Source organism: Eriocheir sinensis, chromosome 31 (genome assembly GCF_024679095.1).
Source record: "Eriocheir sinensis breed Jianghai 21 chromosome 31, ASM2467909v1, whole genome shotgun sequence".
Classification (NCBI taxonomy): Eukaryota; Metazoa; Arthropoda; class Malacostraca; order Decapoda; family Varunidae; genus Eriocheir; species Eriocheir sinensis.
In genome coordinates this window covers 17,465,007-17,489,851 of record NC_066539.1, presented here as the reverse complement: position 1 = coordinate 17,489,851, position 24,845 = coordinate 17,465,007, and the positions used below count along the sequence as shown (strand labels likewise).

Sequence of the window (24,845 nt, the reverse complement as noted above, 5' to 3'; positions counted from 1 at the left end):
CTGGTTTCTTATCTGGTTTGCTTGCTGACTAACTGGTTGGGTGACTGGTTGACTGGCTGGAAGGCTGGCTGGCTGGCTGGCAGGCTGGCTGACTGGCTGGTTGTTTGATTGGCTGGATTGCTATCTGGTTTGGTAGGTGACTCATTGACTGGCTGACTAATTGGTTGACTGACTGGTTGACTGATTGGTTGGCTCAGGCAGGGTCGATTTCGGTTATTAAGACACGCCATTTTCTTTGTTTAACTATATTTATGGCATCCACGTGACTATAGAAAAACGAAAATCCGTTTAATCATGATGCGGAAGTAACTGGTGTACCGCATAGCCCGATTTTCACATTGTACGTAAGCTGCAAGAAACATTAATACGACCTTCACCTCCAATACTCTGATCAAGACCATTTCCACACATCATGCTCGCGTGCAAGCTCGTGTCCGATGATTTCAAACTTAATAATGAAAACTGTAATTATGAACGTGAAATCGAGCCAAGGCAAAACGGACTGCCTGAAGCTGTGACATTTTGAGGACTCCTGAATCTTTTGCGGTTGTTTGGGAGGGTGATAACGCGGGATGGGTGTAGGGGTAGAGGATGGGTAGTGCGGACGGGTGGAGATTAGATAATGGGAAGTGGTGGTTTACCAGCTGGCAACATAGATACAATAAACCTACATGATGCAAGAAAACAAGGCAGAATGGAAGAGAAAAGATGAATAAGAGAAACAAGAGATGGTTCACGCACTGTAACAACATAAGTACAATAATAATGATGCTTACGTAACCTTCACGTAAGAGGTTTGCCTCTCCCACTCAGCTATTCCTCTCTCCCACACACCACCTTCTCGCGTCACATTAAGCTTATTACAACAACGTAATAAGTAGTGCAAGACTTAGGCAGGGAAGAAACAAAAGCTTAGCATAACTTCCTCTAAACCCTCTCCTTTGTGCAGCTGATAGACTTATGAATACCCCTTCAAGTATTTAAGGAGAATGGAGCTCTTGCAGGGAAGAGAATATACCTTTTTTTTTTCAATACTTTACTGTGCTATGCTTAGAGTTTACGCCCGTGTAGGCATGCCCACAACTACGCACGCACGAATGAACATACATAAAACAACAAACAAACAAACAATCACACAAACAAAATACTACTGCACAATCGGTTTTGCTAGGGGAGAACTTGCATATACTTTTTCTTCCCAAGCCAGGCAATGTTCCCCTTCATGCTCGCCCGTCTCCGTGCCTGACCACCACTTCCACCTTCCGTAACACCTGCTGCCCGCAACACCTTCCCCTCACGACGCTGATCCCTACGCACCAGACTGCTTCCTCCCCTCAGCACCTCTCCCTCACACCTGTCATGCTCACCACATTCCTGTTCCTTTCCCTTTGTTTCCCGCACACGCCATCCCCCTTGTGCCCTCCGTGTTCACCTTATTCCCTGTTCCTTGTCCTTTGTTCCCCTAAAGCTCCCTCCTCTCCTTGCCGAAAATCGTGACTACACTTTTTAGATCATATTTCCTCAACACCGAGCACCTGCAAGCCCCTCACAATACCACTCTCCGCTATCAGCACCTGTATCAAAACGCTTCTACACCGTCAATTCGTATTAACATTACTCTGACCAAGCATTCACAACTAACTGTGTTTGTCACTTGCCGCAGCCATCTGCCCTCACCTCTTCCCCATCACGCCGTGCCCTCCCTGCCGCTCTTTAAATAACGTCACATGGTATTTAAAAATCTACATTGCCTGACCCGACCGCATACTTCTGTGACGTGCGGAGTGGCGCGGGTGCAGGGAAAGGTGGTGCTAGACGCTGAGGTCACCGATTTACGTCAACGACTTTTTAGCGTCAATATTTTTTTTTTTGCGAATTTGCTACGCTTTACATTTCAAATAGTCTTATTGGTGTTCCTGTGGCCTTCTCTGCCGTCAGTGCAGGCGGGCAGCGAAAGACTACGCATGAAAGGTACCCAGTATTTTCAGAGTCGTCATGTTCACAATAAACACCTCAGAGATCTAACATGAGGACCACGGAAAAAAAGTATCAGTCATCATCATCAGCAGCAGCAGAAGTAGATATTTAGAACATATCTTAAGTATAAACGTCATCAGTGGACCATGCCAACAACAGGCTCTCAGTTGATCCAACATAACAACAGTGATGGAAACTTCCTCACCATCACTAGTGTAAGAAACAAACAAGACTTGTAAACATCAGAAATCCTGCGTCCAGCCGCAAACAGTGACCCCCCACGAGTAACAAGCAAAGCCTCCACTCCGAAGAGAGGTCGGCGCCAACACTACCAATCCATTTAGGCAATCACTCACGGCCAGCACGATTGGCTGCCTGTCAGGATCATTAAAAACTTATTATCCTTCCCTTGTAGTCCCGTCAGAGGATAATTAATCTGTTTTACCGTAAATTATATACCAAAAGCTGAACTTGCAAATTATGTAAATTATTAATAAAACTTTTGACGAGCTAACGCAACTCTTAAATCACGGCCCCAGGCACACACATACACACACACACGCACGAGCGCACACACCTACACATGCATGGAACACACCAGTGAGTACGGAAATCACACACACACACACACACACACACACACACACACACACACACACACACACACACACACACACACACACACACAAACGCGCGTAGACTTACCCCCCCCCCATTCCCTATACACACACGCACACTAGAAAACAAGTGGGAGAACTATAAAGAAGAGAGAGAGAGAGAGAGAGAGAGAGAGAGAGAGAGAGAGAGAGAGAGATGGAAAGTGGAAGAGGATAGAAATGAAGAAGGATTAATGCCAGGCAGGTATGAGGAACGAAGGCGAAGAGAGGAAGAGGGTATTACAGATAAGGAGGGAGGAAGGGTCAGGGATGGAGGACGGCGAAGAGCGGGGCGTACGTGATGATAAAGATAAGACGAGATAAGTGAAGGAGGTGAGGGAAGGAGAAACGGTGAGAGAAAATGGGAGAGAAAGAAAAAAAGAGAAGACGGAGGATGGGGAAGGAGAAGAGAAAATTGGAAGGGATAAACAAATAACGAAAGGAGGATGAGAGCAAAGACAAGTCAGCAAATTGTTAAAGGTTCTAGAGGCAAAATAACAATAACAGAAATAGAAAACCAGACACGAGTCTCTCTTCTAATACAACATCTTCGGGAAAAACATCATAACTACACGAGAACATGTCAAATTCAAAGTGATAAATAGCACAAAAATATAGGTTAACAGTTACACACGAAATTCTCATAAAAAAAACATACGAAAGTCCTAAATCTGACAACAATACAACAATATCTGAAAAAAAATCATAACCGTAAGACTCAAAGTAATGAAATAGCACAAAAATATAGGGTAATAATTACACACGAAATTCTCATAAAAACATACGAAAGTCCTAAATCTGACTGGAGAAAGTCGAGGATATGAAAACGAAAAGATCGGAGGAAATTGAGACCATCTGCAAGTTATGGTCGAGTGCACACGACACGATGAAATTTTTGGGAGACGGAAATCCTCGGTGGAAGAAGAAGAAGAAGAAGAAGAAGAAGAAGAAGAAGAAGAGGAAGAGGAGAAAGAAGAAGAGGAAGAAGACCATAACAACACTCAACAGGAAAAACATGAATTACAACACATGACCGACACAGCGACGACACACACACACACACGCACGAGAGAGGATTCCTTTAGTAGTGTAACAGGCCAATCAACTCACTGGGAGGGAAAAGGATGGAGGAAAAAAAGTACAGTATGCTACAAGTGCATGAATACAGACAGTCACGTCCAGCACACAGAGAAGCAACATCAGTCGGGTAGCGCAAGGTAGTCCATATTGCACCTGTATATTTCGCTCTTTCCATGCAACTGATCGAAGAGAAAGCGAGAGTACATTGAACTCTTACCAAACTTTCATGTATCCACCTTCCTTTTACAGTTCTGAACCGCCTCTTCCCGCTTATATCCTCGAGTGGCACGGAAGAGCCCGGTTAGAGTGTCGTCGCTGATGCAATTTGTATGTATGACCTGAATTAGTAAAACACGTCACGGCTATTCCCATCCGCCTGCATATTTCACCTGTCCCCGCTCCCCCAGCCACCTGCCGCCCAACCTGCCAGTCTGCCGCGGCGCCGGGACACGCACGGCCCAAGCGAGAATGACACAAGGGCGAGAGTGAGGTCGAAAATGGATCGTTCTCACCAAAAGGCCGCTTCAGAACAAGTCTTTAGAGGGCACAAATTATCACGCGTCTCATTGACAAGGGGTAACGTGACCAAATAGAGGGTTTGAACAATGAGACAGTAAAGGAAGAGATGAGAGAATGATTGGATAGATCAAAGAGCGCGGAATTACGGAAAAGGAATAATATAAAAAATGAACGTAAATGTAGGCAAGTAGTTGTCAATCTCAGGGTCAGAATTGTGAGGCTAATGACCCGTAATTTTTCGTATGACTGGGCCGAATTTATTAAACGGGAACTTGAGTCACGCATGTAAATAGAATGATATAATGAACAATGTAATGGAGTGATTTAGTATATTTAGAGTAGACAGGATAAAAATTAAAGGGAGATGATAACCGAAGACATGATTGAAAACTGAAATAATGGTACGGTATAGAATGAAACGAAGGGGAATGTTATGAAAAGGAGGAACAACAGACAATACAATACCGAGGATAAAGAGCCCGAAAAATTAATTGTTGTGCGTCAAGCACCTCGCCGGGCAATCCCTCGCGGCTGATTGGCGGAAAGTGACGTCATGTCTCTCCCCTGTCTCCATTTCCAGCGTCCCTCCGCCGCGCCGCCTCTTTCAACTTTCCTCGTAACAATCTATTTATATACTCACTTATATATGTATTAATTATTTTTGCCAACGATTAAAGTGATAAATGTTCGAGATATATCTATAAACACGACGCATCAGAATGAAACTCTTGTAAAAAGTATCACACACGCTTATTAGGCTACTTGTGGAGCTGTTATTTATTTTGTTATGAAACGCTTACTGAACAATAAACATTTATGTATACAAGTGGGAAACGCTTAATTCAATATTTATTTCAATGAAGTATTTCAGACCTACGTACCAAAGCACTAATTTATCTTTTAAAAAACTGGACAGTTTCCACAATTAATACGGAATTTAACTTTTGCTTCACAAGTCACGGTCTTTCTGATGTGGCAACCCGCCTTCTTGGCATAAGTAGCGTAACACTGAGACAGAGGAATTAATATTTTTCTTTACCTCCGGACATGAACTAACATCGTGAGTCACATACGAAAATGTTAAAGGCATAAGAAAATGTACCTCATTACAGTTTCCCCAGTTGTTGAAGCAGCTGATGCTTCGGACTCAGACTCCGAGAGTCATACTCGCTCAGGCTGCACAGGTTTACACCCTCGCCCCGCCCCTCCCGGCCACACGTGCGCCGCGCTGTGCCCCACTCGTCTGACGCAGTTTTATCTCGCCTTCAAAATCTGCCTACATCATTGAGGTAGAGTTGTACCCACGTTGTCACTTTTAGCATCTTCACCTTCCTTCTACTAAAATTTGCACGATCTAACTAAGGCCAACCGTTCATCATCCATCGGTATCGGAACTCCACAAAAAATATTAGGCTACCGTACTTGCTGATTTCAATAGTCCCCATGACTGGTGATAAGCAGTAACGAACGCACTGACAAACTTGCATTACTGTGTTTGTGTGTGTGTGTGTGTGTCCAGAGTCCTCACATTGTCCGTGAGCTGTGTCACCAATGGCCTACCTTGTCAAGCCGCCCTGCTCCGCCACGCCCTGCCAGCAGGCTCTTGGTGGCACCACCGTCCTGATGGCTCCACGCCTGGAGTCACCGGCACTCGCAGCCATGGATTACGATGGCACAAACTGTTGCCTTGACCGCCCGTCCGCCCGCCACCTTTGTCAACACTGAGATTCGTGCCCTCTGGCGGCGGCCCGGGAACCAGTGTTAGAAAATCGTATTTTAAGGGACATTTATGCCCCGCAGCGATGTATAACAAGCTACATAGAAATATCAGTGCATTATTAGTCCAAGTAGCACCCCAAGTTTTGCAATCACTAGCTAATGCCACGTAGAAATGCAATACTTAAACAGGACGAGTTATTAAGCACGTTAAAGGATTTCATGGGTAACTCAGGAAGAGAAGAGGAATGTGGTTTGACAGCCTTTACGAAGGTGATATTGATGGTGATATTTTTATTACTTTTTATTCTTTCTTATCATTTTTCTTATATTTGCTATTATCAGTATTATTAGTCGTCGTCGTCGTCGTAGTAGTAGTAGTAGTAGTAGTAGTAGACATTTTGGACAATTTACGGTTTCACCCAACCAACGATTTTCTGACGTGGTTCATGTTTTTCTGGTGATAGATGTAGTGAATTGCATGACTTTGTACCTTATCTCTCATGTCATCAGCGAGGCGTCGGGGCGTCCCTCGTGCTCTGCCTGGTGGGGAGGGAGAGTGACCCGGAATTAACGTGAGCGGGAAGAAAAATAAACGGCAAACTACAATAAAGAACGAAGAGGAACTTAACACTCGAAATCAAAATAATATACGAGCCAATGATATATAATTATGAAAATGCGGCAAAAAAAAATGTTAGGGAATTAAAAAAAAAGTGGGAGAGCCGGCTGTTCACGGTGAAGTAAATCAGGAAATGTTTGTTTGGCTATTCAAAAATATATATAACAGCGAAATAATTCACGTGCAGAAAAATACGAAAACAAGTTAATTGGGAACGAAAAGCAACGCAACTAAATAATCGATTTTAAGAATAGTAAAACATTTGTTGGATTTGTACAACTGTAATTCTTGTCTTTTTGCTAAAATTCTCTTTTATACGATTTATATACATAATGGTACTAAAAATCTTATTACTTATTTTGTTTATGTGCGTATCAAAAGTCAAGTGAGCGTCAAAATATACATTCAAGTTCTTCAAGGAGGTGCTGGGGATGATGTTACTATCATCAACCTGTAGGTGGATGTTTTTGTGGGATCTGGGATGTCATTCCCCGACTTCCAATAAACTTGCACTGGGTTTTCTTTGTATTTAACATTAGGCCATTTAATTAGAAATATCTTTTTGCTTTTGATAAAGTTTCCTCTCCTCTGCGAATTAGGTCTTGAATTCCGTTTATGTTTCCCGTGTGTATGAACTGTGTGTCATCCGCGTACTGGATGACGAGGCAATCAGAGACGTATTGTGAGAGGTCATTTACGTACATTAAAAATAAGATAGGCCCGAGCACTGATCCCTGAGGAACTCCATAGGAGACGTCTAATTTATCTGAAACATGTTTGTCGATACGGACAGACTGAGTTCTATCACGAAGGTAATCACTAAACCAAAATGTCTCTGTTCTCAGTTCCTTTAGCTTGTTCAGTAATATTTGATGATTAACACTGTCAAATGCTTTTGACAAATCGCACACAGTAACTAAGGATATGTTACCATTATCAATGTTCTTATAAAGTTTATTGGATAGTGTTAGTAGAGCGCTTTCAGTTGAGAGTGCAACTCTAAAGCCGTGTTGTGTGTTATTAAGGAGATGGTTTCCTTCAAGATGTTGGATTAGCTGAGCTGTTACAACTTTCTCCAGGATTTTAGTGATATTGGTCTATAGTCTTTTGGGTCGCTTGTGTCTCCGCCTTTAAAAATAGGGACGACTACCGAGTGTTTCCACAGTGACGAGAATGTTCCAGTTGTTATTGAGGTATTTATAATGCATGTTAAGTACGTTATTATAACTGGCAAAGATTCATTAACAGTTTTTTTTTTATTTACCTTTAAAGTTATTTTACTTTAAAAATTCAAACTTTAAAATTCAAACTTTAAATCTCGTTTCAGTCATTCAGGAAACCAAACCTTCATTTGAAAATCCATTTGACTTTTTTTCAACTGAATTTTAAATTATAAATGATGAAAAAGTCGCCTCTGGCCGCAGCCTGTGCTGCGAGGCTGCAGCAGGATGAGAAATACCTCTCGCTGAAATAAGTCATAAGTACTATAGGGGAGGGGGGGTCCAGGAGGGCGTAGCCCCTAGTTTATAAATTAGAGCCGGATCAGTAACCCCCAAAGTTAAGTTTTTGGTGTAGTAGTTTATATGCTCCCGACCCTAAGCCCTCTGAAACTATTTTGAGGCTGCGGCAACCTGCTGCGGCTGAAAAATAACTTAAAAACTGTTCGTTCCATAATAAAACGGTTGTCATTTCGGGATTACGGACAACAAAAATACATAAGAAAATCTATATTAAAATTAATTTTAGCGCTGTACGCCAAACGGAAAAGATCCGATTCATTTAAAAAGCGCGTTGGAATGCCATCTGAGCCATGTGCGGAAGAGTTTTTCAGTTGTTTCAGTACTAATATAATAGTCTGGGAGAGAGAGAGATTTACATTGCCTGACTTACACCTTTACATTTCCGTGTCATATTTTCCTTAACATGTAAATCGTCTCACCTCGTCCCTCATTACCTTTGCCTCTGGCGGCGTGCCCTGAGGGACGCTATGCAATGTTAACACGGTCCAGTTTTTCCAGTCGTCATGGGCGCCGCGAGGGGTGCGTCACCCCTGCCCGGGGGTTTGTTATTGCGGGGACTCTACGACAAATAGGACTTTTTTTTTCTAAAAGCCTCGAGGTGTGTTATGCATTTCAATGATTTGGACAGTAATGGAAACAGATGGAGTGAGTAAAACGAGCCTCTTTACCCGGAAGGTCTTGTTTCGTCGCCATATTTCTCTTCCTTTCCCTTCCCCTTACTCGGTCATCCCCGTCATTTTCTTTTTATGCGTGGCTCTCCTTTACCCTCCACTCGCTATGCTATCATTTTTCATTTCTGAGTTATCCTCCCTCCTTCAGACTCCCATAAACACCATCCTCTCTCCCACCCTAATTCTTCCTCAACTCGTCCAGCACCGCCCTAGTTTGTACCCTCGCCCCTTCGTGGCCTCCCCTTAAAAGTGGCGCCTCGGGAAACACATTCAGCAGAACGGTTCCCTTGATGTCGTGTTCCAGCAAGAGGACCGTCGGGGAAGCCACGCTTCCCTTCCCTTGACCACCACACGCTCCAACTTACCACCTCCTCGCTGCCTTTCACTTCACCACAGCCTACTTTACCCGAGCCGCCCTCCACCATTGCCGCCACTTTGCTCTCCAGTCACATGTAGTTGACCTCTCCGTCCCTCCATCTTCATTACCGGAATCCCTTGGCGCCGCACGTATCTCCTGCAATCCCCCGGCAATCCTCTCCGTCACCCATACAGCCGCGGGAAGCTGGCTCGGCAGAGCTGTCCTGTCCTTCACGCGTAGACAGTCCTCTTTCACACCCACAAGGAGTCCCTCTCGTCAGTCTCCCTTAATATGGAGCGAAGCTTCACACACTCGCGGTTCTCTGCGTATACATTTACGGTTTTCACCAAGCTGTAGAGTGAGGGAGGACGTGCGGTGGTCAGGGAAGGATGCATAATGAGACGACGAAGAGACGGGAATAGCTGGAATGGAAGCTGTGGAAGGGGCGTGAAGGAGGCAGGCGGAACAGCTAACGAGGCCGCACGAAGGAAGGGAGAAAGGAAAATAGTGAGTCGTGAAGGGCAGGTGACGGCTCGGTGGACAAGTGGGAATGACAGGTACGGCCGGTGAGGGCATAGGAGGGAGGCAGGTGAGCACAGAGAGGCGGCGGAGGAAGCTGAGGCAGATAAGGAAGGCGGGGAGAGCAGGAAGGAGATGAAAGAAAAACAGGTGCGTAATAAAAATGGGTGAGGACAGGTAAAGAAGACCGGAGAGACCAACATGAGGGCCACGCAAGGAGGGGGGGTGAAGGGTGCACGGCGTCGTGTCTGAGGGGGAACATGAGCGCCTCGTTTCAGCTTTTACGATCGCTCTCAAAGCTCCTTATTTGGCCGTCTGAACGTTTCTTAGGAGAGCAACTTAATGTGTGAAATTTAATGTATATATTTTGTCCTATTGAATGTTTTCTTACTTTTTATAAAAGGATTTAATATTCGCATTTTTCTTACTTCCTGTAATTTTTTATTTTATTTTTTTAGCAGCAACACGATGAAAGGAAAGTTTGATCATTTTTCACTTCCCCGTTCTTCAAAAGTTTTCTGAACGCTAATATGATTTTCCATCCTGGCGTTCATGACTCACTATGCTCTTCCGTATTGCACGTCAAAACACAACTTTGGTCCAAACATTTTTATTTTCTAACTGCACATGATGACTGCCTCCTCCTCCTCCTCTTACTATACTCCTTTTCCTCAGCACTTTTCGATCGGGAATCGTCGTCAATCACGCGGGTGGACAGGATCGTCTGGGGGTTAGTTTTATATCGGTCGGGAGTTGTAAGGAGCTTGTCTGTCTCGAGGGATGAAGAGGATCCGTCAGGGTTGGCAATTTTCGGTCGGGAGTCGTCAGGAGTCTGTCTGTCCCGACGGATGGGGAGGATCCGTCAGGAGGGAATATACACTAGTCTTTTCAACTTACTCTTTATACGTACAACCTTTTAAGAGGAACCACTAACTAGATTTTATAATGTCTAGCATATGTTAATAACGTTATCAGAAGAGGCAATAAGAGGGAGGAGAGCAAGAAGAGTAAAAGGTGCCGTAGTGGAGGAAGGATCAAGGAGGGGCTGAAGCATTAGACGAAAGAGGTGTGGGAGGGAATTAGTGGAAGGATCTCGTGTGCACACCCTTGAGGCGGATCATTAGCAAGAGGGAGAGAAATGTGGAAGAAATATACTGTAAAGATGAATACAGGAAAAAAAAAAGATACTGTAAAGATGCCGCAGGAAAATTAAGAAACGGGAGGGGTGGGGGATGAATAGGAAGATTAAAAGAAATGTAAAGAAAAAAGTTATTAAGCGACTTTGAAAACTTTTAAGCCTCAAAAATACTTTCTAAAAGACGCCATTAAAGAGATGTTTTAGGAAAAAAATGGAAACAGGGTAGGAAAAAAGGACGGCATATAAGACACAGATAAAAAAAATAGAAAAGAAGACAAAAGATCGAGGCTGAGGACGAACGGATATGTCGAAAAAAAAACTTACAAAAAAAGGAATGAAAAAAATATAATATGCCCAAAGGAGGTTCTGCAAAGAGGGAGACAATAACGAAGAAAGATGGAAGGATTTGATGTCTTTGAGGGACGGAAAAAAAATGTGTTTGCTGCGTGAAAGGAAGCAAGTGGGCCAAACAAACCCAGATTAAAAGAGACAGTAGGAGAGATAGCGATATATAGATAGAAAAGAAAACTAACAAAACATAAATAAATGCAATCATCATAGACTTACAAGTAGAAGCAGGAATAAAAGAAGTGAATTGGCGTCGGCATGTGTACTAACGTCATGGATGTAATAAAGAGAAGAGGAAGTACGTTGTGGGGAGATGACAAACGCACGGAAAATTTAGGCGACCGGGAGAGCAGAGCGGTGAGATCCTTCAGGCGCCCCGAGAGAGACCTGCGAGTCGTAATGGACGGGGGTGAGGGGGGAGCTGTAGGCGAGGAGGGGCAGGTGAGGGGAAGAGGGGAGTTAGTTAATTTGAGAGGCGAAAGGAAAGGGGGCTGAAGGTGAGGCAGGGGAGGGGAAGAGGTGAGAAAGGAGAGACAGTCGATTTGAATGACGTGAGGAAGGAAGGGAGAGAGAGAGAGAGAGAGAGAGAGAGAGAGAGAGAGAGAGAGAGAGAGAGAGAGAGAGAGAGAGAGAGAGAGAGAGAGAGAGAGAGAGAGAGAGAGAGAGAGAGAGAGAGAGAGAGAGAACTGTTCAGTAAATTGTAAAGGCGTTATTTTTCGTTAAGCCTTTAAGAGCTGGAGGTAAGCCATATGCAAACTTTCGCAAAGGAAAATGTAAAGAAAGTGTTTAAATCAAAGAGGGAAGACCATTCAAACTATGAAACTGCAAACAACCAGCGGAAAAAAAATATATTGTGGCGGCAACAGTTGAAATAGGCGGAACGAAATTAAGAAAATGAAGAAATAAAAAAAAAAAACAGTTGTCGAAAAAGAGGAATATAAGGTAATTGTGGAGATTGACTCCGCGCCTTCAAAATACAATATTACGCCTCCATATTATAATTAAAGGACGAAATACATGTCCCTCAACCATAATATGAAGGCGCAAGTACTTAAAAGTAAAGAAAAAGGCCTAATCTCCTTTCCATAACGATCTTGGGGGACCAGTGGGAAATCGGGATTTTTGGCTGGGGGAGCATATTTAAACTACTCCAACCGAACTTTACATAACCTAACCTCTAACGGGGGGGGGGCTTCGCCCTCTTCGAACCCCTCCTAACAAAGGGGGCGCAGCTCCCCCTGGATCCCCCCACATGTATGATGCGCCGGTAAAACTAGATAAGTACAACAGTATGTGAGACCTTGGAAAAGTTATTATTCTCGTGGGGGCAATATTGGAGGCGCGTAGTGAATCTCCATAGTTACCGAATATTAAAGTAATGAAGGTGAAAGCAATGAAAAAAAATATTTAGAAGATAGTTTGGAGAGGAGTGTAGGTAGGAGGGTGAGGGCTGAGCCACGTGAGTAGAGGGGTGATGTAGAGGGTAGAGGGGTGTAGGCGATTGAGAGGGATGGAGTGATGGAACCCACGGCTGGAAAACTAAGACCAATTATTATAACCTCAATAGACTATAGCAAAGCGTTTGAATCAGTGAGAAGAGAATCCTTAGTAGAAGCATTAATGCACTACAAAATTCACCCAAAAATAACAAGTGCTCTAACAAACATATATACAAACGACAGTACAAGGATCATCATAGGAGAAATAGAAAAGGAAATGGACATACAAAGTGGGATAAGACAGGGGTGCGCAGGATCTACTGTCCTATTCAAGTTGATCACCTACATGATTATAGAGGAGTTGGAGAAAAAAGGAAAAGGCTTTCAGAATCCCCTGTTCAACATTAAAGCACTGTACTATGCTGATGATGGTCTGTCGCTCACACAGTCAATTGAAGATGCACAAGAAAATATTAACATCATAACAGAAGCAAGTATGGCTTATGGCTTGTAACTAAATAAGGCCAAAAGTAACATAATAATAATGAACATGAGGGAAACACCAGCTGAAATAGGAGGGATAAAAGTAACTGACACAATAAAATATTTGGGAATAAAAATAGACAACAAGAGGAACTACTTCAAAACACATAAAATAGAAATGATTAAGAAAGCACAGAGACTTGCTAACCTAACCTACTCTGTCATAGAAAAAAGCTGCAATAAACTACATATTGGAAAAACTTACTGGAAAAATGTGGCCCTTCCTACAATACTATATGGAGTGAACATCATCAACCTCACAGATACTGAAATCCATAAACTACAAATAATAGAAAATGGAATATATAGAAAAATCCTTGGTGCCCCAAAGTACGCTCCAAACTGCACTCTTAGAGGAGAAATTGGTTCTTCCAGGATGATAGAAAGGATAGTAAATGGAAGAGTGCAGTACTTAAAAAGAACAATTAATGGAGAGAACGAACTACTGAAAATGATCATGGAAGAACAGATAAGATATAGAAACACTGGCTGGATCAAGACAACCCTGAAGTACATATATCTCCAACAACTAAATATAGAAAACAAAGAACAAGTGAAAGAAAAGATAAAAAACTGGGACACTGACCAATGGAAGCAGGAGGTAGAAGCGAAATCCACACTGGAAATATACAAAAGATACAAAAAAACTATTAAAGAAGAACAATGTTACGATAACAGACCATCCTCCATCATCTGGTACAGGGCCAGAACAAACTGTTTACCACTTTATGACCGGAAAAGACACCAACACCAAGACACCAAGTGTAGAGTTTGCAACCTTGAAGAAGATGAAAACCTAGAACATTTCCTACTACATTGTACTGCTTACCAGGATATTAGAAGAAACAAGAAGTTACAACAACCATATATAGAAGATAAACTGAAAATAATGGGGGAATTGTTGTTTAATGCAAGTAATATGGAGGAAAATAAAGAAACTATATATAAAATGTGGAAAATAAGGAAAAGAAAACTGAAAGAACAAAATCTCTTATGAGTAATAAAGAACACACACGCAGTCAAGATCCAGCGCACTAGTGGCTGCCGGACGTACAACAACAGTTTAGGTGGCGCCGTTACACACAGGCAATGCCACCGACACACATCTGATCTGATCTAATCTGATCTGGAACGAAGGAACGAAGGAACGAAGGTGGAAAACTAACCACGCAACAACCGATGCTTAAAATGTAACTGAACGACCACCAGACCACCAAGGCAGGCTGAGGGTTCTCTTGTCCCCGCTCACTGATCACTGAGAGAGCGCGTACCTCATTTCTTCCGTTTAAAGTAGATCTGATGAAATAACAAAGTGGTTATAGCAGCTTCAAGGTAAAGAAGCAAGTATTGTGCAGTGGAGAGGCAGGTGGAGAAAGAAACAGAATATGAGAACCAAAATATCGTGTGCATTTCAAAAGCGGTCTGACGTACAGGTGATAAAGAAAGCATATGATATCAACAGACTTCCTGTTATCATTTGTTGGGAAGAATATCAAAGAAACTATTATTGCTTTTAAGTTGACAAGAATATTTGTAAAAGATGAAAGGAAGGAAAGCTAGAGGTGATAAATGATTGGGTAATAACGGATATGTTCGTGGCTGATAAAATTTTGCTAAAAAAAGAGGATACCTGATAGATTGCTAAACTGGATGACTGTGTACCTGACCAGCCTACTGACTGGAAGATTCTCTGTCTCACTGGTTGAATGAATCTCAGCCTCGCTGGTAGATAGACACTGATGAAATAACTGAATCTCTGGCGGAGGAACCGATTAGTGCTACCAATGAATCACTGAGTGATTGACTGTCATAGCAGCCGTCCGTCTACCAAGACAGTCGACGAGCCATCAGGCTGATTGATGGAAGGGAGCACGAAGAGAAACACGTTTCTGATGTGCTCTCGGCTATGTTGCTCTGGCCTCTGTAGTAGAGATACCTCCCTTAATCTTAAAACACGGCCAGTTTGCATGTACTAGATTACAGCAGTTGGCCTTTCCGAGGCCTCTCCAGGTAATCATAAAATTTAACGTAATAAAGCCAACCTTCAAGAAATGGAGAACAGCTGAGCGTGTTGTGTATACACTACGTAAACCGAACTCGAGCCGACGCACAGAGAGTCTCACCTACACCACTTCACCGCAGAGGCAGACGGATGGATCAGATAAAATCCTCTGACTGTGACGAACTGAAACTTTATTTTTCCTTTGATGAACTAAAGACTGTCTGAAGAAGTTATACTAGTAGTTGACATATATGAACTACGCCTCGGATGGACAGGCTGCAGACAAGCTGCTACCCTGTCAATAAGGCCTGCATAGTTCTTACATGTGCTGGCTGTTAAAATCTGATAATATACTATATTCAGTGGAAGCGAATCAGAGAATAGAGTTCTATGTCTGTATATTATGTTTGGAACTTCGGACACTGATAAACAAGGGAAAGCAAGTCAGAGTCAGCAACTAAGTGTGTGTGTGTGTGTGTGTGTGTGTGTGTGTGTGTGTGTGTGTGTGTGTGTGTGTGTGTGTGTGTGTGTGTGTGTGTGTGTGTGTGTAATAATAATAATAATAATAATAAATGGTTTATTCATTTGTAGGCAGCCATAAGGCTGAAAATACACAAAAATACAAACGTCTCTCTCTCTCTCTCTCTCTCTCTCTCTCTCTCTCTCTCTCTCTCTCTCTCTCTCTCTCTCTCTCTCTCTCTCTCTCTCTCTCTCTCTCTCTCTCTCTCTCTCTCTCTCTCTCTCTCTCTCTCTCTCTCCCTCCCCCAACACACAAATTAGCAGCGTGCCAGATACTCAGCGTGAGGCCAAACACTGGTGTGTGTGCAAAGGGCCAGTTTCCATGCAAATCCGTGACAACCTTATTTACCTTAGTGTGACACAGGCCTTTACGTACTAATGCAACACACCCGTGAATACCGTGTTTTCTTGTCGCTTTCACTGCACGTTTCTGGTCCACGTCCGTAATAATAAGACAATAGGAGAAGTGTGTGTGTGGAGGGGGAAAGGAGGATGAATTGGTGCGGTGTCATTCACCACGTCCTGGTCACGAGCAGGACTTGTGATCGCCAGCCAATTACCTACCGGTTAGAGCTTTCTAGGGCTTTCCCCGATCTGTGGATATTGTTTGTACCTTAAACACTACACACACACACATATCCCCCTTGCTTAAGGGTGAACAATAATTGCTTCTTATCAGCAGAGAAAAATCTTTTGGCTTGAGAGGGACTCGAACATCAGCCTCAGACAGTTCGAGCGCAACCTTAGTCCATTGCACCACACTGTGTGTGTGAGGGGTGGGGTGAAGGACGAGGGGAGGGAAACTGGGTCTCTGTGTGTATTTGGGGTGCTGTTGGCAGTGTGTGTGTGTGTGTGTACACACACGTTAGCACAAAATATATTGTGGTGTAGACTTTGGTGAAAGAGCTTTCTGCATATGGTACTCACTGTGTGTGCGTGCGTTTGTATCTGTACGTGGTGTGCCATGTGGGTAGTTTTGGGGTTTGGGAGTCAGGTTTGGCGTTGAGGTGGAGGCGAGGTCGAGGCAGCGGTCATGGTAGTAGGAGGAGTGGGAGGGTGCAAAGACTTGTGGGTTGATCACGCAAGAGGTTTTAGAGTAACTGAACTCTGGTGGAGCCTAATCTGGCCCAAGATTGAGCCGGAAGTCCACAAAGAGAAATGCGTTTAATCACTTCGTGATTTATCCCTACTTGGAGATTTTTTGTATAACCGTAACTTTTTTCTCTATTTTTTTGTTAATTTCATTCCTCAAAGGACGTGCAATTGTAAGAGTTTCATGTATAGGCAGTGTGATCAATTTGCTGAAACCCGATGCAAAAAGTTCTTGATTGGCCTCTTTAAGCCAACTGAAATGTTTAGTATTTCAGGACTAAGGAGACCACCCTCAGGTTGCTGGACACCTGGTGACCACCAAATATTAAAGTCCCTTGCAGTCCTTTGCTTTATATATTTCGCTACTAGTCGTCGTTCAGCATTTTTTCTAAGAACCATGATTTTTCGTGTGAATGCGGTGGCTGAGTGGTCAGTATGTGGAAGTGGTTCATGTCATGCCCTCCATCAAAGGAGAAACCAGTGTCATGGGCCGAGCTTAAAAAAAAAAAAAATGTACTCTCTTCGGCATTTTGTATGTTTAACATATATATGTTTTACAGCATTATTTTCATTTTCATTTCACCCTTCATCCCCAGCTCCAGCAATCCAAATCAGTGTTTAAGATACGTTCTTAAGGGTGCCAACAATACTATATGTACTCTTCTTTCTTTCTTTCCAGTTGTGGCTCGCATGTCCTTCCTCACGTCACGCAGCAGCACTGGTTTTCGAACAACCTCGCTCTGGCTATTCACTCTCACGGACTGGTGCTCTTACCCGCTGGACCACTGCGCCCTCCAATACACTATATAAGTATGGTGAGTATTATGATTGAAAATATATCACTAAATGAATTGATTTAAAATAAAGTAAAAATCAAAACTGACAAAACTGAACATGAGTGAAGCTGCAAATCTTGGTTACGAGATACACATAAAATGCCTGGTGAACTAAGAATAAGGTAAAATAAAACAAAGGGTCGAAACAGCCGGTATCATGACACTTTTTCAGCAGGTAATGATGCAGATGCACCCACGCTGGATAACGTACACTGTCATTTTTCCATCCCGTCATTTGCATGTTGTCATCATTTGCGATACAACGTTACACACTCATAAACCTCGCCAGCGTGCATCCCGTTCGTATTCGCGCTGTCTCTATTGACTCGCAGTGGAATATTGCACTGATTATCTATGTAACACTCAGCGTATTGCGTACGTTCCAAGAGCAATACCTAAGAGAGACTCTCAATCCTTTTTGTTGGAGTGTTGTTCCGTGAAAGCTTTCGGATCAAATTCAATGCCATATATTTTGCCTGTGTAATAAAGATAAACTCAATTGAAGTGTCTGAAAGGCTGGGCGTATCCTGGACTTCTTATAAAGTTAATGGTATTGTGCTTCACTCTCTATGCTTGCCTCATCCTCTTTCTCGCTCTGTTCATCCCCATTCTTTCCCTTCCCAGCCTCCTTCGGTCGGCTTACGAGTATGAGTGCTTGCTTCTATTCTTTCCTCCTTCCCTCCCTTCGGATTTTCCTCCCTCCCATCCTCCTTGCCCTCCTACCCCTTTCCCGGCATGCCCTCCTCTTTTCTCTTCGCTTTCCTACTCCACTTCCTCCCGAGTTCCAAACTTTCCACTTTCATATTTGATACTTTTTTCCTCCTTGGATGTTATTTCTTGACTACTAAGCTCTCTCTCTCTCTCTCTCTCTCTCTCTCTCTCTCTCTCTCTCTCTCTCTCTCTCTCTCTCTCTCTCGTGCACGCTCGCGCGCGCGTAATCCATCTCTGCCAGGGAATTAAAAGTATTGTGACTCATTACGATGTAAATTTTACAGAGGATCGTAGTGTCAGCCTATCGTGATGTTTGCCCCTCGGAACGCCACCACGGGAGAGGCTCATGCAGTGTCCTCTCTCTTGTCGGCACGTGCTGTCCCTTGCACCCTCAAGATCCACCTTGCTCCTGTACGGCTCCTGTACACAGGCTGTCATCTTGTCTTCCTTTACATTGTAATGTATTTTTTTATACATCTTACTGAAGTATTGTTAGTGATTTCTTAAAAAAAAAAAGTAATTATAGACATGAATGAATTCATATAGTTCAGATTTTGATAAACATACATTGTTAAAATCAAATTTTGATCCTTACGTGTTAGAATGTTGAATTAAGTGAGCCAATTGAACTCAGATTTATACTATTTCAACTATCATGTTTAGTTATTTTTACATCAAAAGAGATCGTTTGCAAGGTAATTTCTACAATAATACTTTAAAAGATCAACATCTATTAAATGAGTGTTGTCACTAGTCTACAAAAGCTTGCAGGAACAGTATTGATTGTAGCGTGCGTCAAATTTTCAGGAACAATTTTAAGCTTACTGTGTGTGAAACTTAAGTGTCTGAAGCTAGCAGTAGTATTTTTGAGGGAGTAGCATGTGTAAAGCTTACAGTAACAGTTTTGAGGGATCATTGCGGGTGTGAAGTTTGCAGGATCAGTTTTAAGGGATTAGTGTGTGTAATATGTGTGAAGCTTGCAGGAACAGTTTTGAGGGAGCGCGTGCCCAATTTACAGTAACTGCTTTTAATATTTTAGTTAAGATATATTTTCCTTTCCATCCAGTGGCGAAGGCAACATTCAAATTAATCATTTTTTCACCTGATATGATAGTTTGATTTGGTTACCTTGTGTGTAGGTAAATATGTTCTTTTGATCCAGTGATGCAATTAAAGGCGTAGTGATTCGTGCTATCTAAACCTTTCAGAGGATCGCTTGTCCTGTGGAAGTCCACCACGGTCGAGGCTGCTGAACTCCTTCCTCTCGTCAGCGCGCTGTTCGGTCTGTAACACTTGTATCCACATGACGCCATGCTCATTTTAGCAGTTTATCACCTTTTCTTTCCTCATTTAAAATAAAATGCCGAAAATGGGATATAAAAGGGACATAAAAACGTGTTAAGTCCATAATACCTCGAAGAGTCTCCGGAGAAAAGCTACACTCTGGTTTCTTATAATATACAAAATTGGGTGTCCCTGAAGTTTATTTGTTCCTTAGACATATATATACATGGTAGTAAACTTTGGTTACATGTGTATATAAAAGCTAGACAATTCGTAGAGCTGATCCTCCCTTCTCTTCCACAGGTATCATTCATCCAGGAGGGTTGTGGCACCTGACGGACCACGCACAGTTGAAGGAAGAGAGTCTCGTGGTGGATGGGGAAGCTCCACACAATACGTACCTGAAAAGAGCAAATGTCACCAGAAACATTTTTAGGCACGAAGTTTTTTTATATTTTTCATCCAAGTTTGCTTCCGGAGGTATTTTGGACTTACAAGTTTGTTTTAGTCTGCTTGAATGTGAACTTCCGCTAGTTTTGTGGCTTGAAGCACATAACTTGTATAATCTGCTTGAATGAGAACTTCCGCTCAATAAGAGCAATATATAATAATTAATATAATCATGTTGCTTGAAGTACATAAGTTTGTTTTAGTCTGCTTGAATGTGAACTTCCGCACAATAAAAGCAATATATAATCATAATTGAAAACAAAATATTAAGGCAAGTCATGTATTGTGCCACGCAGGAACACTTTAAATCATCTGTCTCCCCATACCTCACTCGCACGGGCAAACACCGGTATGTGTCAGCAACACGCGCCACACACGAACAGCATGAGGAGGCTCTTGACACACACGGGCGCTTCTTCCTGAAACAAGCAACGACATAATAATTGCACCTTAGCAAAATTTAGAATGGTTATCTTTCTCAATTACTTTTACGGAAGAAGTATTTCGGCTGGCAATTTTTTACTCGATATTCCGCCTTTGTTTTATATTTTACGTCAACCGTAAAAAAAAAAGCTTTTATTTATCAATAATTTACGTGTACACAGTTACAGCACTGGTCTGTAACCGATGGAACGGCGACAGACCCTCCCCGAGCCCCCTATAGCACACGGAACAACATTTTACCTTTATAAATGCGAAACATAAACAAACAAATTGCGTACTATTTAATCACCAAATCATATTAGCCAAATAGCATATGATGTTATGTACGGCCGTGTGGAAGGTGAATGTTGGATAACAAAGTAAATATCGAGTTTAATGCGATCACCAAATTCAGTCCATGAGCGAGCTGGCGCCTCTGCTGTACATACTGTTTGACGCGCTATAGATAAAAAGGGCACGTCTAAGTTGAAGCACTGTCAGTCACTAATATATCATGAAAACTGAATACTCGCGCGGTCTCAACTGTTACCAAAAAGCTCCTCCCTGTAACGCACTATGACCGTGGAATGATGAAAGCACTGACTAATCTTTTCTATTACCGTGTCTGGATGCCGTTAAGCAGTAGTAAGTATCTATCATCAGAATACGTCTCGGTCAGTTTAATATCACGGGAGCAAGGCGATTGTGGGCTAGGACGAGTGGAGGGGGTGGGGAATTTAATTGTGACTGGAGAATAACGGTACTTTAACCTTGATAAACATCGGTACCCTGGGAGCGAGGCGGCCAGAGACAAATGGAAGAGCAAGGTAATAACGATTCGATCAAGGGTGACGGAAGGAAGAATTGTAACGCTGAATGGAGTTGTGCTTCAGAATCACTGCCTCCAAATGCTATTCTCCGTCCTATACGTTGTGGCGGCAGTGATGCATGGACAAAACTAGGCTAAAGATATTTTTCTTTCAATTTGGGATACGATATGCAGCTTGGGAACGTCTTAACAGTGGGGCACATTCTTATAATACAGCTCGTTTATATCTGGAGCTGCTGCACATGGTTATGACCGACATTGTTCTCACACGTCATTTTCAGTTCTTACGCGATGTTTTGACACAGGCGCAGGGCGTGATGGAACACCTGCCTTCTGCTCCATCACGGCAATGTTGACTTAAGTGCGGGCGTCGCCTTGGCTCTGGTGGCGAAGGGCGGTTCAATGCATGGCATGATACACTTAAATTCCTTTATTCTGTGCATTTGTAAAGCTTTTTCCTAAGCTTCTTTACGCTCTAAATATACAACGCAAATATGATTTTTACAGTCATTTTTTTCCAAGTCCGTTTTTTTTATCAATTTAACAGGACGAGAGCAGCACCGCTGTTTGTGGGGCATAATACCCGCAACGTTGTTTTGAAGCCCACGTTTTCCACACACGCCCCACAGAAAAAATATAAAAAGACCGAAAGCGAAAGCAACAACACAATCGCCGAAAATTTGGATACCAGCAACTCCGAAAAAAAAGAAAGAAAAAGTTATCAGTTCGACGGCACGAAATGACTAATACGTTTCAAATTACAGCACACATCTGGACTTCCGGCGGGGCCTTCAGCATATCGCTCTGCTAGGCTGATAGTTTTGGAGTAAATCCTATTAACACAAACAATGCGGCACTATTCATTTCGCCTTCTATAAAGGTTGCGTGGCCCGGTGCTGGCCGCGCTTGTTAGTATTGTTACACAGAATTAATACTAACAAGAGCAGAGGCCGGGGACGACCCTCCTATTGCTCGTTCTGTGGGATGTCTGGATTTTATATAACTAATTATATTCATCAAATAAACTATTTATAAGAATGAGGTTAAGGATAACAATATTACAACAAAAATTACTACTACTAACACCATTACTAATATCACCCTTACCATTATCGCCATTAAGTCACTCGAAACATTTGTTAAATAACGATGACTTGCTACGGCTCCCGAAATAAAGGTATGCACATATGGCCGTTACACTTTCTCCTGTAAAGCTGCCGATATGCAATTTGTCAACCTGAAGGTAGGACAGGCTAAGTCACGAGGCGGCAAACGTCATGTGCTATCTCTCGTCTTAAAAGTCTCGCTGACGACTATCGCCAGCATGGAACGGAAGAGACACGGAAGGCGGGGAGGATGAACAAGGGGATTAGACTTCAAGATATAAGCGAAATAGACAATGATGATGGGGATGATAAGTGATGATGACAAAGGTAATGGTGGTGATACTAATGAGGAGGAGGTGGAAAAGCAGAGAAACGAAGTGGAAAAATAACATGAGGGAGTGGACGTGGAGGTAATGAAGGGAAAACGGAGTTAAACGGCAGAGCTGGACGAGAGTTCCACGTCCTTACCAGCGACAGGATATTTTAAAACCGTTACCACTGCCTTCGTCGCGGCTAACAAGCGTCCGCCAAGTATGTATGAACGTTCCTAAACACCCGACAGCTCCACTGGGATGCCCCGCTGTCCGCCTGTGTTCATTGCGTCACATTAAGCCACCTGAATAAGCCAACTTCGTAAATTACATTACGTGCCGCATTAAATTTGTTTAATACAATGTATTCCAGGGCCGTTTAATGTGCCACTAAGTATACTAATTGCCAGGTGAGCTGCTACATTACGGCGGAGATAAAATTCTCAGTGAGTAGAACATGAAAAAAAAAAAAGTGAGTTTTAAACCGACAAGCAGTATATTTAAGAAAGTGAATTAAAAGTATAGGTTCATAGGTGGTTATTTGTTTTGGGGTTCCGAGACAAAAGTGAAGCACAACCGTACATTTGTCTCCACACTGAACAACTACCAACAAACACAGACAATTAAATTAAAGGAAAAGAATAATACAAATGATTAAGAGAAAACGCCTGTGGAGCCTGAACATAACAGATTCGAGAGCGACTCCACAGCCACGAGAGGCATCATAATTAACTGGCGAGGAAGTGGCTGCCTGTGCCTGTGCCAAAATAATCATGCAAAATATGGGCCTAAAAATGCCATGCCATGTATGTTGTACTTTAATGAATGCAGTTTCAGTCTGTTTCCGAAATAGTAACCACTCGGCTAAATTAACAGCCACCAAATCTTGCTATATAAAAAGCCATTGTGTTTGTATCCCCTCTGAGGAGGTTAAATCAGAGGGTACGCGAGCCGGGGACAACTAAATTCAACCAAAAAAAATCGAATACCTCCAATGAAGAGAATATTCCAGATTTTTACAAGTAGTGATTACATTGAAGTGTTCTTCCTTTCAACATACAATATCGTCTTGTGGAAAATTAAAACTGTTGGGATCAAAACACTGTGAATCTGCCGATGATACACACACGAACGTTAAGAGCAGAGTGTACCGAGGGACACTAAGTATACCTTCATAATTAGAATCCACACAAATCAAACGACCACAATGTCCTACAAAGACCGGGTGAACACCTGCGTTAATTTCTTTTCATCTCATTCAACCCTATCACATCGTACCTCATTGCCACTGCCTGGTGACGCAGACGATGTTCTTAGGCTTGACCCGCTCCGCTACCTCAGTCTCTCGCAGACGCTTGTACTCCTGCGACTAGAAGAATATACCAATGTCTTTCTTTACAAACAGACGGTCGCACGGCGCACCACCACCTTTCAACTCCCTTGTTTTCCCACGAGCAATGTCCCGAAACTGCTTCGAAGCCAGGGTCTCTCTCTCTCTCTCTCTCTCTCTCTCTCTCTCTCTCTCTCTCTCTCTCTCTCTCTCTCTCTCTCTCTCTCTCTCTCTCTCTCTCTCTCTTTTACGCACACACACTATACTAGGAGTTACACAGCGACTTAAGATATAGAAAAATCTGTAAAACATTGCACATTTCCTTTCTAAAACTCCTGCAAGCAGTCTAAGTAAGCACAGTGGGATCCATGTTCCGGGATGAGAAAAGAGTCGCGAACCAGCTTCAAACGAAAGAAAATATGGAAAGAAAGTTCAAGACGAAGCTTAGAGAGAGATGCTTCATTGTGGTGATATTAAAAAGTAACAAATACACTTTCCATGTTTGTCTGCCTGTATCTGTGTGTGTGTGTGTGTTTAGGCGATAGAAAATGCGTGTTATCCTATTTATACATCTAAAAAGCATTGGGTCACAAAACTCTAACGAAAAAATCAGTTAGTTTTCATGACAAGCACAGGTTTCAATAATGACACCGTGTTCATGAAAGGTCTGGAATTCTGGGTCGCTCAAATTGATGTTCTCGCTCGTATTTTTCTTTAGTGAGGGAGGAAGAGAGGAAGAGAGAGAAAGAGGCAGATAGAAAGTGGATTGGAAAGGGAGATTAGGGGTAATGGAAACGATGAAAGGAAACGAAGGAAAGAGGATCAGTGGTAGGTAGGTGAGAGGGA

The 24,845-nt window shown here is 42.7% G+C and overlaps 2 long non-coding RNA genes across 3 annotated transcripts; one reads left to right on the top strand and one right to left on the bottom strand.

The window, feature by feature from the left end:
- Positions 1-5,399: 5,399 nt before the first annotated feature.
- LOC127005981 (uncharacterized) lies at positions 5,400-20,001 on the top strand. 2 transcript variants are annotated; one of them, XR_007758996.1, is made up of 5 exons: positions 5,400-5,521; positions 17,399-17,534; positions 18,551-18,722; positions 19,475-19,548; positions 19,854-20,001. It is a non-coding gene; the product is annotated as an uncharacterized LOC127005981 (long non-coding RNA). The 2 variants fall into 2 exon arrangements; XR_007758995.1 differs by lacking the exon at positions 19,475-19,548 and having other exon boundaries at positions 19,854-19,997.
- On the bottom strand, positions 19,733-24,104 carry LOC127005980 (uncharacterized). The gene is made up of 3 exons (XR_007758994.1): positions 23,948-24,104; positions 20,327-20,419; positions 19,733-19,951 (listed from the first exon to the last, which is right to left on the bottom strand). It is a non-coding gene; the product is annotated as an uncharacterized LOC127005980 (long non-coding RNA).
- Between the last annotated feature and the right edge of the window lie 741 nt (positions 24,105-24,845).